General features: G+C 44.9%; 1 protein-coding gene across 8 annotated transcripts in view; it reads right to left on the bottom strand.

Annotated features, from left to right (window-relative positions):
• PCMTD1 (protein-L-isoaspartate (D-aspartate) O-methyltransferase domain containing 1) overlaps positions 1 to 15,328 on the bottom strand; it is an 86,421-nt gene that overhangs the window by 39,022 nt on the left and 32,071 nt on the right. Inside the window, exon 1 of one of the 8 annotated variants that reach the window (XM_025214783.1) lies at positions 6,423 to 6,444. The exons of 6 other annotated variants lie outside the window; for them this stretch is intronic. The gene's annotated coding sequence lies outside the window, so the exon portion shown is untranslated. Of the gene's footprint in view, positions 1 to 6,140; positions 6,163 to 6,422; positions 6,445 to 15,328 lie in introns of those variants that run through there. One more of the 8 variants, XM_025214784.1, reaches the window with a different exon arrangement.

Below are 15,328 nucleotides of genomic sequence, written 5' to 3'. Positions count from 1 at the left end.
GGGAGTTGGACAAGCTGTGGCTTCTCCCAGGGCTGCCAGCTCAAGCCACAACTCACCCAGCTGCTCCCCCAGCCAGCACTGCCTATTGCCTGCCTGTACAGTCTATGGCCGAAACTCTGAATTTCTCAAAAACTCTTAATCAATTTGAAGGCTTCAGATTTGACTCAGAGAAATTAACGTGTCTCCCAATTTGATTCAGAGATTCAGCCACCGATTTGGGCTGAATCTCCTCTAAATTGAATCAGCTACCGAAGTTTTGCACAGCCCTACTGGATGCCAATTTTGTAGAGATGGGCAGGGGACGGGAGGGGGAGGGGTGAAGCAAAAATTAACAGCTGTAACAGCAACTACTTCAGCAGCATGGTGGCAGCCAAAAGTTGCTGCTGCCTCTGCATGTCACAGCTTCATCAGTCACCCAGCTGCTTTGTTACACCTCTGTGGTAAAGTCAAAGCTGTCCATAAATTGCTGCCTTCTTTTTGCTATACCCAATATATTGTGTTGAAGTACATGCTACTTGCAAGTTGATGAGTCCTATATCATTATTTCTGGCATTGTAAAACTGCCTGTCATGTTAGTGCTAGTAATCAGCATGGTCACACAGACATACTACCAGCAATTTTAAAGGAGGTATGGCAGTCTGGATATCCTGAAGAAACAATTGCTTCCCCTCCGCCCCCCAATATAAAATTACACCTGCAGATGGTAACTATTTTCCATACATTATTAAAATATTCCTTAGTGATTCTCAACCAGGGTGCTACAACACCTTAGGGTGCTCTACAATCCTTTTAAGTGTGCCATGCAATGTTAGCACACCGAGGCATGTAAACATGATTCACAAGATGAACCCAGAGATTTTAAATAGGAAACCACAGCGTTAAAAATGTTTTGACCTTCTGTGGTCTAGGCAGTTTGCAACAGAAGAACTGCAAACAACTCAGTTTTTCCTTTTGTTAAAAAACCAAGTTAAAACGAAAACCTTTTGTTTTCCAAGGGGTGCCTGGAGCGTAGGAAAGTTGAAAACTACTGCCTTAACCACTAAAATGTATTACAAATTCCATGTTATATTTCAAATACAATACACCATCAAGCATTGCATTAACGTTCACATTGAAACACCAATAAACTATTACCAAAGTAAGGTTTGAAAGCTTCGCTGCCTCAAACCTCACTGCAGTGGCACTGTTTACTAGTTAGATGCCACAGTAGTCAGTTAGATAAAAGCCAGTTGGCTTCATTTATCCACCCTAACAACAGGGTCTCCTAGACATTAGGAAAGTCATGGAGTACAGGAATGGGACAAACATTTTGCTCACTAGAACCAAGTCTTGTCATGAGATGCATTTACTTTCCCTTCACTTTTCCAAATGCAAGCTTTGCACTCATTCTGCAACTGTTCAGGTTATTAGTTAAACATATACTTACTTCAGTTCATCTCTCTAGAAAGCAGTTTTTACGGCTGTGCAAAGCTTCGGTCCCTGCTTCAATTCAACGGAAATTCAGCCCGATTCAGTGGCCGAACCTGAATCGAATCAGGAGACCCTTTCTCTCTCTGAATTAAACTGGAACCTTCCAAATCAATTCAGAGAGATTAGGAAAAATTTGGTGATTCAGACAAGAGACACAGCTTGAAATGTTTTTTCTATATACCTCAAGGTACCAGGCAGCTTGTGAACACTGAGATGGTAGGGAGGATGAAGTGTCCCACAGGCGTGCGGGGGACTCCCCAGCACGCTTGGCAGCAGACCCGTAAGTGGACAGAAGCATTTCCAGTCCACTTCTGGGTCCGTCAGGGAGCACGCTGGGGGGCACCCCCATGCCCTCCTGGCTTGGCAACTGGTGCTTCCCGAGTCTGGGGGGCACCCAGGATCCCTCCCCCCCCAGAAGCCGATTGCCAAGCCGGGGAAGCACAGGGGTGCCCCCCTCCATGCACTCCCCGGGGGACCCGGATCATGCTCCTGTGGGACACTCCATCTGCCTCAGTATTGCAGCCTTCACGAGCCGTGCCTGGTATCTCAAGGTATGTAAAAAAAGACATTTAAAGCTGTGTCTATGAGCAAGGAGCAAGGGGTGCTCCCAGGGATACAGGCCCCCAGATCTGCATGCCCAATAGTAGTAGGTTGCCACTCCTGCCTGGGGCCAGTGGCAGCAGCAATCTTCCTGGTGCTGGGCATGGGTTGCGCCCAGCACCAGTCCCAGGCAGCAGTGGCAGCCTCCTGTCATCCAGCATGCAGATCAAGGGGCCTGCACCCCCAGAACGAGTCCAACACAGCCCTGCAGCCCTCCCAGGGGTGCGGGCCCCCAGATCTGTGCACTGGATGACACGAGGCTGCTGCTGCCAGCAAGTGTCACAAGTTTTACTTTGAACAGTTTAAGTTGCAGTTTCCCAGAAACCTCTGCACCCATCTCCTTGAAACTTGGCAGGGCTTCATTCCCTCAGAAGGAGCTATCACCCATCAATTTTAATCACAAAACGACAATTTTAGGCATTTTCATGATTCCCCATTATAGACTATGGGGGCAAAACGTTGAAACGCGTCGATACAGCAAAACAATTTTGATTAAACGAAATGGAACAGTACTTCGAAACAAAATGAAACAATGAAAGAAATCAGTGTCCCTTCGAAACAGCGAAACGGACATTGAAACGAAACAGTATGGTTTCCCACAGCCGTAATAAGCAGCTGATAAGGTAGAACAGAAGTAACTATATATTTGACTGCTACCTTACACGTGCCTAAACTTCCCAAAATATAGCAGCTACCCTATACCAAACTGACAATTTCCCAAAAGGCAGTATTCCCAAAGAGCGCACAGATGTTTATGCAGAATACATGTCTTTTTTGCCAGTGATACTCTGTGGATTTAATTCATTTGTACAAGTGGCTGAGTGTGAAATAGCTTGTCACTAAAACAAAAAAACAGAATGTTTACCCACTACAACCATTTAGCTTTGGTATGGCTTAGAATGTCTTGTCAAAACAAATTACCATCAAAATATGCCCTTTTGTTGTCAGGAATGAACTTCTTTGAACACTACTTACTGAGAAAATTTAACACGTGCACATTCTAGTCCTAGTGAAGACCCTGTTGTTAGCTCCCCAAGAACACTGAATCAATGCACAGATTCTTCTGTTGTAAGATTGAAATCGTGGAAGATGGAAGTGAACTGTTCTCATCTAAAATCCCAAGCTGTCTTGCCCATAGCTATGTCCAAGTATCACTGTAAGACATGAGTAGGGAACCTGCTTAATTCACAGGCTTGCAGATTTTACGGAAACCGCAAAATCTGGGATTGTCTGCCAAACCCACAAATCAAAAACTACAATAAAAGTAAAATGCTGGCTCTCCAGTGGGAGAAGCATGAGGCTGCACAAAAGTCATCCAGCAATCAAGATGGCAGTGCCCCCTTGTCCCTTCTCCCTGCCCCCACGGAGCCTCTCTGCCAATCAGCACAAGGCGAGGGGAGAGGCCACCACAAAACGACCACAGAATTAGAATTAGAATGTTGCATCGCGACCAACCCTCAAAACCCCCCAGCTATTTAGGTAGATGCCTAGACACGGAGATGATAAACTCATAGATGGAAGAAAGCCATTTTAAGGAGGGTACTTCTGAGGAAGATGGGAAACCCACCAAAATATTCTACAGGAATGAAGAAAATGTTTTAGGCTACAGACAGACATTACACTTAACTGATTTAAGTGAGCAGAAACTAGTTTAAACCTGTAACAGAAAAGATGTTCAGTGCACAGACACCAGTTTCAAAATGGCTGAAACTGGTTTGAGATAAACCTGGTTGAATGCAGTATCAGACTTTACATAAACCAGTTTGAGCCAAATCAGTTAAGTCTGTCCTAGACCTCTTGCTGGTTTAAGATAAGTCAGACTCCCCCAGCATCCCGGCATGCTCTCTGGGCTGGGCAGGGCTCTCTGCTCCACAGCAGGGCTGGCCCCTCCCCTCTGATCCCTGGCTGGAGCTCTGACAGACTGCAGGCACAGCAGGGTCTGCCTGGCTTCCCCCCTGCCCTCCCCACCACCAAACCAGGGATCTCCCCTCCTATGTCGCACAGCACAGACTCCAGGGGTATGTGGTATGCAAGCAAATACTTTACATCAACATTTCACAAACTGATAGGTTGTGCACCACCAATTTAAAATGATACAACCTTAAGTACAGCCTGGAAATTTCAGTCCAACCTTATGTATCACGAGCAGATTTTTGTCATATTAGGTAATTATAATAAACATTAACGTGTACCACTGCCAGGTTGTCTGCATACCATTGGTGGTACCTGCACCACAGATCGGGAACTGCTGCTCTATGAAAAGCTGAAACTGATAACACTATGTTCCTCCACATTTAATGTGTAAAATGTGATTACTGAACTTCATTAAAATTAACAATGCTTTATTATATACAGGGCTGATAGCATCAAATATTAAGCCTGGCAGTCACCTATTAAGGTCACCTAAAGATTTCCATTACAGGCCTCTGCTTTCAATTGTTTCTACTATTGGTAAAATGGTATCTGCTTGGGCTGAAGTTTCTATGTTGCCTAGTTGCCTTTGGCAGAACATGAAAAGCTAGCATAGTCCAAACCCCACACTCTGGCGCACAGATTTAAATACATATGGTTTTCCTTCAGAACATTCCAGTTGCCATGTCTGTATTGTGCTGAAAGGAACTGACAGTAGCAGCCAAGGAAGTGGGAAACTGGGACTGAGAAAACCAGCCATGCAAGACGATTCAGCTAGAAAACTGAAGAATGGACCTAGAACTTGAATTCCTACTGGGTGCCATGACAGTAGTAACAGATGTGATGAGGAGCTAGGAAAGACTGAGTTTAGGGAATTGAGAATAAAGTATTGAGGCAGAAAGGAAGAACTAAAAATGGATGGGACTAAAATTTTTTTTAAAAAGGGGCAAGATTAGGACCTGGGTGAGAAAAAAAAAATTCACCACAAAAACAAAAAAAAAAAAGGGTTAAGAAACCAAAGGAGTGGAAGTTGGAAGTGGGATGGAGATATGATGTAGAGAAGAAGCAGGATCAGGAATGAACAGAAAAGCCCATACTTAAACTTCCTCCAACATCTGTAATGGAACCCCAGCTTCTGGCATCTCACTAATCCTTGAGACACTCACTTAAAAAAGGATTGCATCTTCCTCTAATGCTGGTACATATCAGTTATTCTACTGGCTCGAGCAGAAGAGGCTCTGCACGAATTCCAAAGTCTCCAATCCTTTTGATGACTCATGGAGGTGTCAAGATATCACAGTGGAACTTTTTTCAGTTTACTGTGGAATTATATACAAACTATATTTAAATGACACTTAGATGGCAAAAACAAGCGCTTGAGTCTTTTAAAATGACAGATTTAAGGTTGCCTGTGCAACTTCAACTGAATTGTTGTTGACTATACGGAAATTATAATCTATTGTGTTTTAAGATGTGTAAAAAAGGAATGTTTTATTGGGATGCACTATCTTTTAAAAACTGGATGTTCCACATGGGTATGGGTTTTAATGCCAAAGCTAACCAGATGGATTTTACACAACTATGTAGGACTAAATCATTTCCTCAAACTAACCTACTTGTAGCAGAATTTCCAGTTGTAGCGTGCTTGCAGGAGAACATGCGTGATTTCAAGTTAACCGAGTATGAAATACTTGCTTTTACTGGGACCGTCAAGGAAGAGGTACAGAGGTCTAATCTGCATTCTAGCTATTCTACACCACTTAGCAATAGTAAGACTATGAAGATGAGCAACAGGAAATGAGTTAAGTATATCTACAGTGATGCCAGAGCACAGATGGGGGGGGGGGGGGGGGGAAAGGAAGAAGAGTCTTCAGTTGTATAGCCCTCAAAGGCACAGACTGGGTATGAGAAAATTGGAGAGAATTCTATTTCTAAACATAAGGCTATTTACAGTATATTATTGTACTGTTTTACCAAAATGTGAGTGCTATTTTAAAAGTATTACTTTACATTTTTCTCTCCACCATTCTCTTCACCATTCAGTTGAAGACACCCTTCAACTGAAGCTATCAAACTTTGAATTTCATAAAAAAACCCAAAAAAACCCACTTACAGCAAGGCAATGAAAAAAAAGCAGTTATGTACTGTACGCACATTACCTAAAAGTCAGTTATGCTTTCTCGAGGCAGGGCATCTGTCACCGATTGACACTGGGTCAGGCCCTAAAGACAATGGAAGTCTTAACTACTATGCAAAAGGTACTGGATCCAGCCTTCCTCATTTATAACTAAACTTCTCAAAATTTCATAGGCCTTGTTATTTTCATGATTATACATCATCAGCAATGTGCTAGTCAAATTAATTCATAGCCATCTATCCAGTCCATAAGTACTCCCCATGAAAAATATACGTATTAAAGAGTAACCAAAAGCTATGCCTACCCACAAAGTGACACAAAGACAAAAGATTGACGTTCAGATTCTACAACTCCAGCCACTGATGATGATGATAACTCCTGATAACTCTTCCAAGTCTTGTTCCCAGCGCAGGTCTTTTCCCATTAAAAAAAACTTTTCATAAGGAGTTACTGGTTAGGGTTATATTTGTGTAACAACATGACTACTCATAAACAATGTAGAATATGAACACAAGCCAGACTGCAATAATTTAAAACAAGATAAAGTTAAGTAATTAATTAAATGTAAAAAAAAAAAAAAAAAAAACACAAACCTCAACAACAAAAAAGGATTATTTAAATAAAACTTAGAGTAGAATGTAAAACTGAGGCCTTGGCGTTGTCTTTCAGGATAAAATGGAAACAAATTCTCACACAAAATTGTTTGTGAAAACTTAATTTATTAAACTAAGCAGCTAAGAATCCAAACAAAAGCCACATACTTTCTATAATAATTAAAAGAATGAACAAGCTGCAACATACTACATACTGGTGCTGGTATCAACATCCCAACAATGCTAAATAAAAATAAAATATTTGCTAGTGGCATTTATAGGTCAAAGTCTTGTCAAGTTAGAGATAGTATTTCAACAGAAATCTGGGTGGTTTCCTGGCAGTCTTTCCAAACAGCGCCACACCTCAAATGGCATCTCTCAAACAACAGGCTACCTAATTCCCAGTCATCTCGCCCAGCCACCAGGCCTTGCAATGGACCCAAATGCCTTCTGTACACCAACATCAATACAGGCCCCATCATCACTTTTGACTGAATGATACAGATTGTAACATCCACAGTTCATTCACTTGCAACCCCACCAATGTCATACACTACTACCTGCTTACACTGCCCCTCTGCTGTCTTCACTGGACAGGCTGGGAGATCCCTATGAACAAACACTGCTCTGACATCAGCTGAAGAAAGACAAACAAGCCTGGGGCTTTAACCTCCCTGGGCACTCCATTGTTGACCTGAGGGTAGCTGCTTCCAACAGCAAACTTTTAATAAACGATTTGAAAGGGAAATTGCAGAACAGGGAATCATCCACAGTGTGTGGATGATTGTGTTGAGTATAGGTTAAACAGGGACTAGTTCATGCTCCTGACTGCAGCAGGAAACACAAAAGCCACAAAAGGCTCTGCCTGAGCCCCACAGGGTTCTGAGGTTCCCTACTACAGAAGCAGGAGTCTGAAGTCCTGAGATGGGCTTTCAAGGTGTGTAGCTCTGGGGCAGCCCTGCTACAAGCCACAGACCCCACAGGTTCCCAACCCCTGAGATCCAGTGATTTCCCAGAGATGCATGCTGGGGTGTATTGCTAAACTGAAATCAAATTTCAGCAAGCAATTATCCCTCCCAAAAGACAATACACCAAGATGTCTGCGTGTCTGGAAGTGTACTACAGAAAAAAAATGAATACAGCTTGCTATGGAAAGACTCTAGCAAAATGTTTTACCGTTTTAAAAAAGTATATGGAAGTGCATGTAAAATCATTATAGAAACCCAGCAGGATTTTGGGAGAAGCTACCAAATTCCCAAAGAGAACAGTTTTGCAGGCGAAAGAAGGGTGGGTAACAGTTCCTACTTGTTTAGCTAGATGATGGTTCCTTATAGACTTCAGGTGGTCAATAGCTCTTGCAGCTGGATGCAAGTACCAGTCCGGCCACCAGATGGAGAACTCCACTAAACTTTAACAATTAACAGGTGACCAAGCTCTGAGAACACAGGTCAATAAGGAGTTCAGGTCTGGCTTTTATTTTATTGTAATCCAGTACCTTTTAATCCAAGGGTTGAGAATGATATAATACTGCTTTGCTATGAATAATTTTATAGTAACTATAAAAATGTTGTTCTGTTTTCAGGTCCTTCTTAGACTTCCTTCTACAAACCTTGATAAAAGTTTCCCTTTCCCCGAGTATAAGAAAGCTTTTTTATTTAAAGTATCATACTTTAGCCTATAGCCTTTTTTAGGCAATTGCCCTGGACCTCAGGGACAGGACAAAAGGAAAGAAAATGGGACAACTTCATGACTTCAGATAAAGAAAGATTAAACTGCCAGTGAAGGAGAACCAACCTGTCCCTGATGCTGTGGGAGGAGCATACTAGGCATAACAGACTTGAGCTGCCAACCAGAAAGGAGAATGGGCCTATATAACAAGAAAACGTGTGGTTGAAAGGGGAAGGACCAGACAGAAATGCACTGCTGAACAAGTCTACATTCTGCATGATGTTACCTATGCAGTGAGAAGGCTGTAGTGACAGTCTGGGCTTTCCAACTACACTCTCCTAACAGCAAGCTCCAAGGCACATGCTTTTGCTAGAAAGGTTTACTAAACAAACCAAACTTGGCTTAGAAAATAATATTTTTTATTGATATAAAATGTCACTCTTTAAATTTTAGCAGGTAGCCTTCATCTACAGCCCATTGCCACTGAATTTGGTGGAGTCTGTTTTTTGGGGGGTTTTTTTAAATGGAATTTTTTTTTACAGGTACACTAATATATTGATGTCAAATCAGATTGACACCAATACAAGGAAAATTAACATTATCAGCTATTGGCTTTTTTTGGCTAATGTAGCTGATAGCGTACCGGGCAGGGCCCCTAGAAGCCATGTGCATGCACGCAGCCAAGAATGCAGCCAGGCATCATAGAGAGCAGATTTACCTGCAAAGAGCTGCTCTCTATGATGCCTGGCTGCATTCCTGGCTGCCCTGGGTCAGGGCAGGGAGCAGGACGAAGCCGCAGACAACGGGTCCGAGGGATCAGCGTCCTGGTGCTTAAACATGGTGGCGGGGGTGTTTGAACTAAAGTGCATCGAACAAGCTTTAGTTCAAGTGCTGCCACCACTATTTTAAGTGCCGGGACACTTTTAATCAGAGCAGAGCTGAGTGGGGAGAGGGGGGAAGCAGACTGCAGGCTCTTCGCCCTGCTACCTTTGCCCCAGGTGTCACATGCTGACCGCACCGCGTCCCCTGCCTGTCCAGCAGCAAGAGGCACAGCTTGCCACCACCACCACTGCTGGACAGGCAGGGGACACAGCGCAGTCAGCATGTGGCTCCTGGGAAAAGGCAGCAGGGCAGAGAGCCCCAAGCCCACAGTGGGAAGCTGCCTCCACCCTCACCCATATCAGCTCTGCTCTGATTAAAGGCATGCCAGCGCTTAACAAAGGTGGCAGCGATGCTTGAACTAAAGCCCATTTTTAAGCACCAGAATGCTGATCTTCTGGATGAGCCGCCTGCAGCTCTGTCCCGCTCCCCATCCCAGCCCTGGAGTTCCATTTGCTCCCCCCCGACCCTGCCAGAGCCCCTACTCCTGCCCCACTTCCTCCCTCACCATGGGGGCCTCAATCTGCCCCCTCATGCCCCTTCTGCTCCGCAGACGTACCTGCAGTGCGTTGCTCTCCATGCTACCCAAATGCATTCCTGGAAATCGGTTATCAGATCGGTATCTGATACCGTGAGCAAAAGGAACATGTTTGCTGTTGGAGGAGTGGGGGGGAGGCTCAGAGCCTGCCCTCACTGGCCCCTGGGGGTGCTCCCACATGTCCCCCAGGACAGGCTGCCCGAGTGGCCCCTCTCCCCACCCCTGCACACCCCACCCCCATCTGCTGGTGACTCTCAGTAGCATTGGTGGTCCCTCAAAGTGGAGGATGAGGTCCGTCAGACTTGATGGGTCCTCAGGTGACTGAGAAGCCCAGTTCTTGCTGCACATGTTCTTCAGCAATGGGAGCATGTTGTTGTGAGGGGGAGTGAGATTCACAGCCCCGGGTTGGTCTCCTTCTCCTTCCTCCACCCTGTCAGTAGCAACTGGGCAGGGGAACCTCACACCCTTTCCCCCCTAGCAAGGCATGCTGTGTAACCAGGGCTGCTACAGGGAGAGAGACCCCAGACCCTTTCCACCGTGGTACCCATGGCTAGGCTGCGGCGTGCCATGGGGCCAGGGCAGCTGTGGAGAGAGAAGCCCCCCCCCTTTCCTCTCACCCCCCTGGGCAGCTGAAGCCTGCACCTAGCTGGAGGGAGGAGGTGGGGCTAGGATCAGAGGCTGTCACTGACTTGGATCAGTGACAGCTGATGGGGTGAGGCCAGGCCAGCACTCGGGCAGAGCAAATGAGCTCTGCCCGAGACTAGAGTGCAGCTCTGTACAACATCCCCTGGGTTGGCAGTAATTGCACTGTCTAAGTTAACCCTCAGTGGGATCTGGCACAGATGTTTGATAAAGCGTTTTAACAGAAAGCACTTTAGTCTCATACCTCATCCACTGAGGGTTAATTTAGAGCATGATCCACAATTTTAAAAGCTCCAAGAGCTGTGAATGTCTGTTCAGTTATGGCTTTAGAGTGCTTTAAAAAGTGCACTTAAAGCACTTTAGGTGTAGTGTCTATACCTAGACTGTATTTTTCTGTGCTGCCTGGTCTTGATATTGGGATGGAACGAACATGGTGATAGGCACTCAGGTTTTTTTGTTGTTGTTGTTTTAATGTAATACACAGCGTTCTGTCCAATTACATGTTATGAAAAAAATCGTTCAGCAGTACACTTTTAGTTTTTATTCTCACTGGTCACAAAGAAGAGTTCTATATTAGAATTCACTTTACTGCAGTTAAATGCAATTCATGTTTCATTTATAGAGACCATTATTTTTGTAGGGCAAGGAGGTACAATACAGAAAGGTCATTCAGTCTGCCATGCCTATACCTCCTTTTCTCCACCTTACTGGGCCCTTTCCATCCTCCTTCTATATAGTTCTTATAGTCCAATTCTTTTCAAGAATTTATGATTACAAGTACATGGACTGGAGTTTGACATATAAAAAGTGACAAATCAATAGGTATGGTAAATTAGGTCATCTTAAGCCACTTTAAAAAGTTTAGTTTTATGAAAAGATTCTTTTAAAACAAAACTCTATTCACACCAAGCTTACTTTTTATTTTTGTGTGTTCTGGGTATCTGAGACACACAGTGAGCTCTAGTAACTTTTCTGATTTCACTAGTGGCATAATGCATGTCAGAATAAGATCTGCTGTTTAAAACTCAAATCTACATATACTGAAACTTACTTTATTAGTAGTAGTTATTTCAACTTTTAAATTATTTTAAGAATTTTTAGCCTGACCAGAATGGCCACACCTTTTTAAATTTTGCTAGGTTTTCCTGGGATATTTGTATGACTTTTCATTGAGAGCAATGTTAGATTCCTCCCTAATCTCCTTCCTTCCCCTCCACCCCCTATCTTCAAATTGTGCCTTATTTATTTAACATTCATGCAATAAACTTAGGCCTAACTTATTGAATCTTATTTAATTAAAAAGCAAGCACTGAAGTGTTAGTTCCTTTCTTTTGTGTTTGATAAAAATCAATCAACTTATTTAACTAAGTACCCAAATACCTTGCTATTTTTCCAGTATCTAACTATATAATGCCTTCACATTTTGAAAATTAATTATTATGCCACTACAGTAAGGAAAGCTTTTCTTATGTTCAGATTAAATATTCAGCATGTCAATTCAATTTGACAGACAGGAACTTTGTTTTCTAAATCCATGCTATTTTAAGTACACTGAAGACCGTGGTTGGCGGTGTTAGTAATCCCATTCTGTGTGCACATAATTGCATTTGACTTTTTTCAGGACTGGAAGGATGAGAGAAGAAATGGAGAATACCTATGATTTCTTCAAGGCGAGCATCTGTCTATCAACAATATGGGAAGTCTAAGGGGTTATCATTTTATTAAAGACATTTGGCTTTGGAATTCTGAAGCACAATATTTAGGCTTAGTTAGTTAATTATTTTAAATTTCCTATACCTCTTTTTGTCTCAGGCAGTAACTTGGTAAGTTGCTTTCCCACAGAAGAAGAAAAAAAAAAAAGAAAAAAAAAAAAATCAGATTACTCTCTCTCAGGATGCAAAGCTGCTGCCACTGAAATTAGCTACAAAAAGAGAGAGAGCTCTATTAGCTCTCTCCAAGTCTAAAACACTTGCCTATTGGTGAAAACTTACACGGAATTAAAAAAAATAGCACAAAACCTGAGGGCTCAATTCAACTTTAGCCCATTTAATGGCAGAACTATAAGGCAAAATCTTAAGCGTTACCTGAGCAGCAAGGCTTTAAGGCGTGCTTTCTAGGCTACCCAGCAGAGAATTCTTCCCCATCCCTGCTACAAGCTCAATTAGTGCAACAAGCAAAATTGGAAATATTTTTAATGAAGGCAGGAAGAAGCATAATTCTGCTATCTTCTGCTTCTGTAATTTTGAAAATACTGAAGCACTAGGCTCATTCTACAACTGGGACTTTCACAGTGCTCCATATGAGAAAAAGAATACTAAATTAAAAACGGAAGTATAGGAGTGGGAGCAGACAACCCCAAAAGCAGAATCTTTAGGAAGCTTCCCAGGGGAAACTAAATAGAAAGCCAGACTGATTGCTTTCTTAATGGAAAATAAAGTCTGTAGCACCAAGAACAGACTGAGACTGTAGATAAAGCCAAAACAAAATGAACACTAAGCTCTGGGGTGGCACTATTCCCAACTCTATTGGGAATTCAAACTCCAAAAGCCAGAGGAAAGAACTGCAGGGTGCACAAATATTTCAGATTGAAGCCTTTGGCATAATTTCAGTAATTTTATGGGTACCTTTAGTCTCTAAAGGGCAGTCACAAAAGCAGTTAAAAAAAGGGCAGTGTTTTCCTAGCCATTTATCTTGCTCTCTTCACTTGCTCCACATGCAGTGAAAGGGAAAAAAAAAATCAAGTTATACCCTAGATGTGCCATAGTAACCCATGTTACTCAGAAGATATACCAGGTGAGACATACCAGGTGAGACTCTCACTCCTCTTAGTTCCTTTGTGATACACAAGAGAGCTGATCAGTACAAAGGGACTCAAAAAGTCCCCATTCCAGCTACAAAAAGATAGAAGACAGGTATAAAGTTGACCACCAGAGAATGAGATGCCCTTAATGGCAAAGCCAACACATGCAGAAATTTGAAATGCAGTGGCAATGCATAACCAGATTGGGGAAGTTTGTCAGAGAGTGGCCTCCCAGGGGTACTTTCCTGGGACCACTCAAGCCCTGTCTAGTCTCTGAGTACCTTGCAAAGCCAGCCCAGGCTTGACAACTAAAGCAAGAGTGGGGAGCCTTCCAACTCCAAGACCTGGCAGTTCCTCACCCTTCCTGGGTCTTCGTGGCTTGACTCCAAGGGCTGGCATTCAGGTTTGCTCCTGAGAGAGGGGCTTCTCCTCCTGGAGTAACCCAGCACAACCCACAGTTCCAAGCAGCACAGCAGACTGTCTCTTCAGTAAAGGCACATTCTGGGGCAAAGGCCAGTCAGCAAGAAGTTCTCCATCCCCTCCAAAAGACTTAAGCAGTTCCTCTGCCCCTAATCCAACACAGTCCTAAGCACCTGGAAAAATATTCTGCTATTCCCTTCCAGTCTTTTCCAACTCCCCAGAGCTCTTCTAATTTCAGTCTTCCAAACTCTTCTTGCCCCAGACCTGCCAGGCTGCTTTTTCCATCCTGCTCGCCCTTTTTTCATATTTATCTTCTCCTCCACATCTCCTGGGTGTTGGCCATCTCACCTCTCTTGATACTCTGACACACCCAATAAAGATTGCTGATACTGCAGGTTCAGCCTTGGCACTTAATCCCTCCTTTTCTGTGCACAGGCTAAGGACGTAAACCCAGTTGAACAATACAATAACCACCAGGCAGACACAATTAACAGAAATATCACAATAAAGCAGAAGTGGGCAAAATATAACCCGTAGGCCAGATCTGGCCCACAGAGGGTCTCTGGGTCTCGCCTGGCCCAGGTACTGTCCAGCCATGGCGCATCCTGCCACACCCTGGGCACACAGCAGGGCTAGGGTGGCTCTGCAGCTGAACTGCCTTTCTAGGCAGCCCAGGCAGTGGCAGCTCCTTCTGGCTGTTGCTGCTGCTGGCCCCAGCCCTGTGGTACTGGTGGGGACCCACACACAAAGCTGCAACCTGGCCTGCCCTGCATCTGCTCTGGACTCACCCACCCGGGCTGAGCAACGGCAGCAGCTGGGCAGAAACTGTTGCTCAGCGTGGTGGAAAAGCACCCCCTCCCCCTTGCTGTTGCCAGGCCCTTCCTGCTGCAGCTGCCTGGAACCTGTGCCCAGGCTGCACTGCAGCTGCTCTACACTGCCACTGCTGCCCCACTGGGCAGCCTGGAAGTGGCGGTGACAGTAGTGGAGATCCAGGGCAGCCCAGTTTGCTGCAGGTGGTTGCAGCAGGAAAGGCCTGGCAGTAGTAAGGGGGAGGGATCTGCTTTTCCCCACCATGCTGAGCAGCAGTTTTTGCCTGGCAATTGCCACTGCTCAGCCGGGGTGAGCAAGTCTAGAGCAGGTGCAGGGCAGGCAGGGCTGTACATGTGGGTCCCCACCGGTACCATGAGGCAGGGGCCAGTGGTCGCAGCAGCCAGAAGGAGCCATCGCCACCACCTGGGCTGCCTAGAAAGGCAGTCCAGCCACTCCAGCCACACTACGTGCCCAGGGGGTGGCAGTACGTGCCATGGGCGGGCACTGCAGAGCAGGCACAGGGCGGGCTAGGGTCAGGGCTGTGTACAGGAGTTCTGACTGGTCTACTCCTGCTGGAGTTAATCTGGAGCAGGCGTGGGGTAGGGCTGGGGTTGCACGTTGTTGGAGGTGGCAGGAAGGTAATGCAGGGCGTGTGGGCTCTGGGCTGCTGCGGGGCAGGTGCTGACTAGGTGGGGGGGGGAAAAAAGGCATGCGCATGGGGGGGGCTCGCATGCACACCCCACCATACCCATAAATCCTCCCCCACAAGCCCAACCACATTCTTCCCCATGTGCGGGCCGGGCGCGCCCCGAGCCCTTTTTCGCGCTGCACGCGGGCTGTGGCCAGCAGCCCGGGCACCC

Source organism: Alligator sinensis, unplaced genomic scaffold, assembly GCF_000455745.1.
Source record: "Alligator sinensis unplaced genomic scaffold, ASM45574v1 scaffold1007_1, whole genome shotgun sequence".
Classification (NCBI taxonomy): Eukaryota; Metazoa; Chordata; order Crocodylia; family Alligatoridae; genus Alligator; species Alligator sinensis.
Note: the sequence above shows the minus strand (reverse complement) of the source record. Positions and strands in the feature narration are given on the sequence as shown.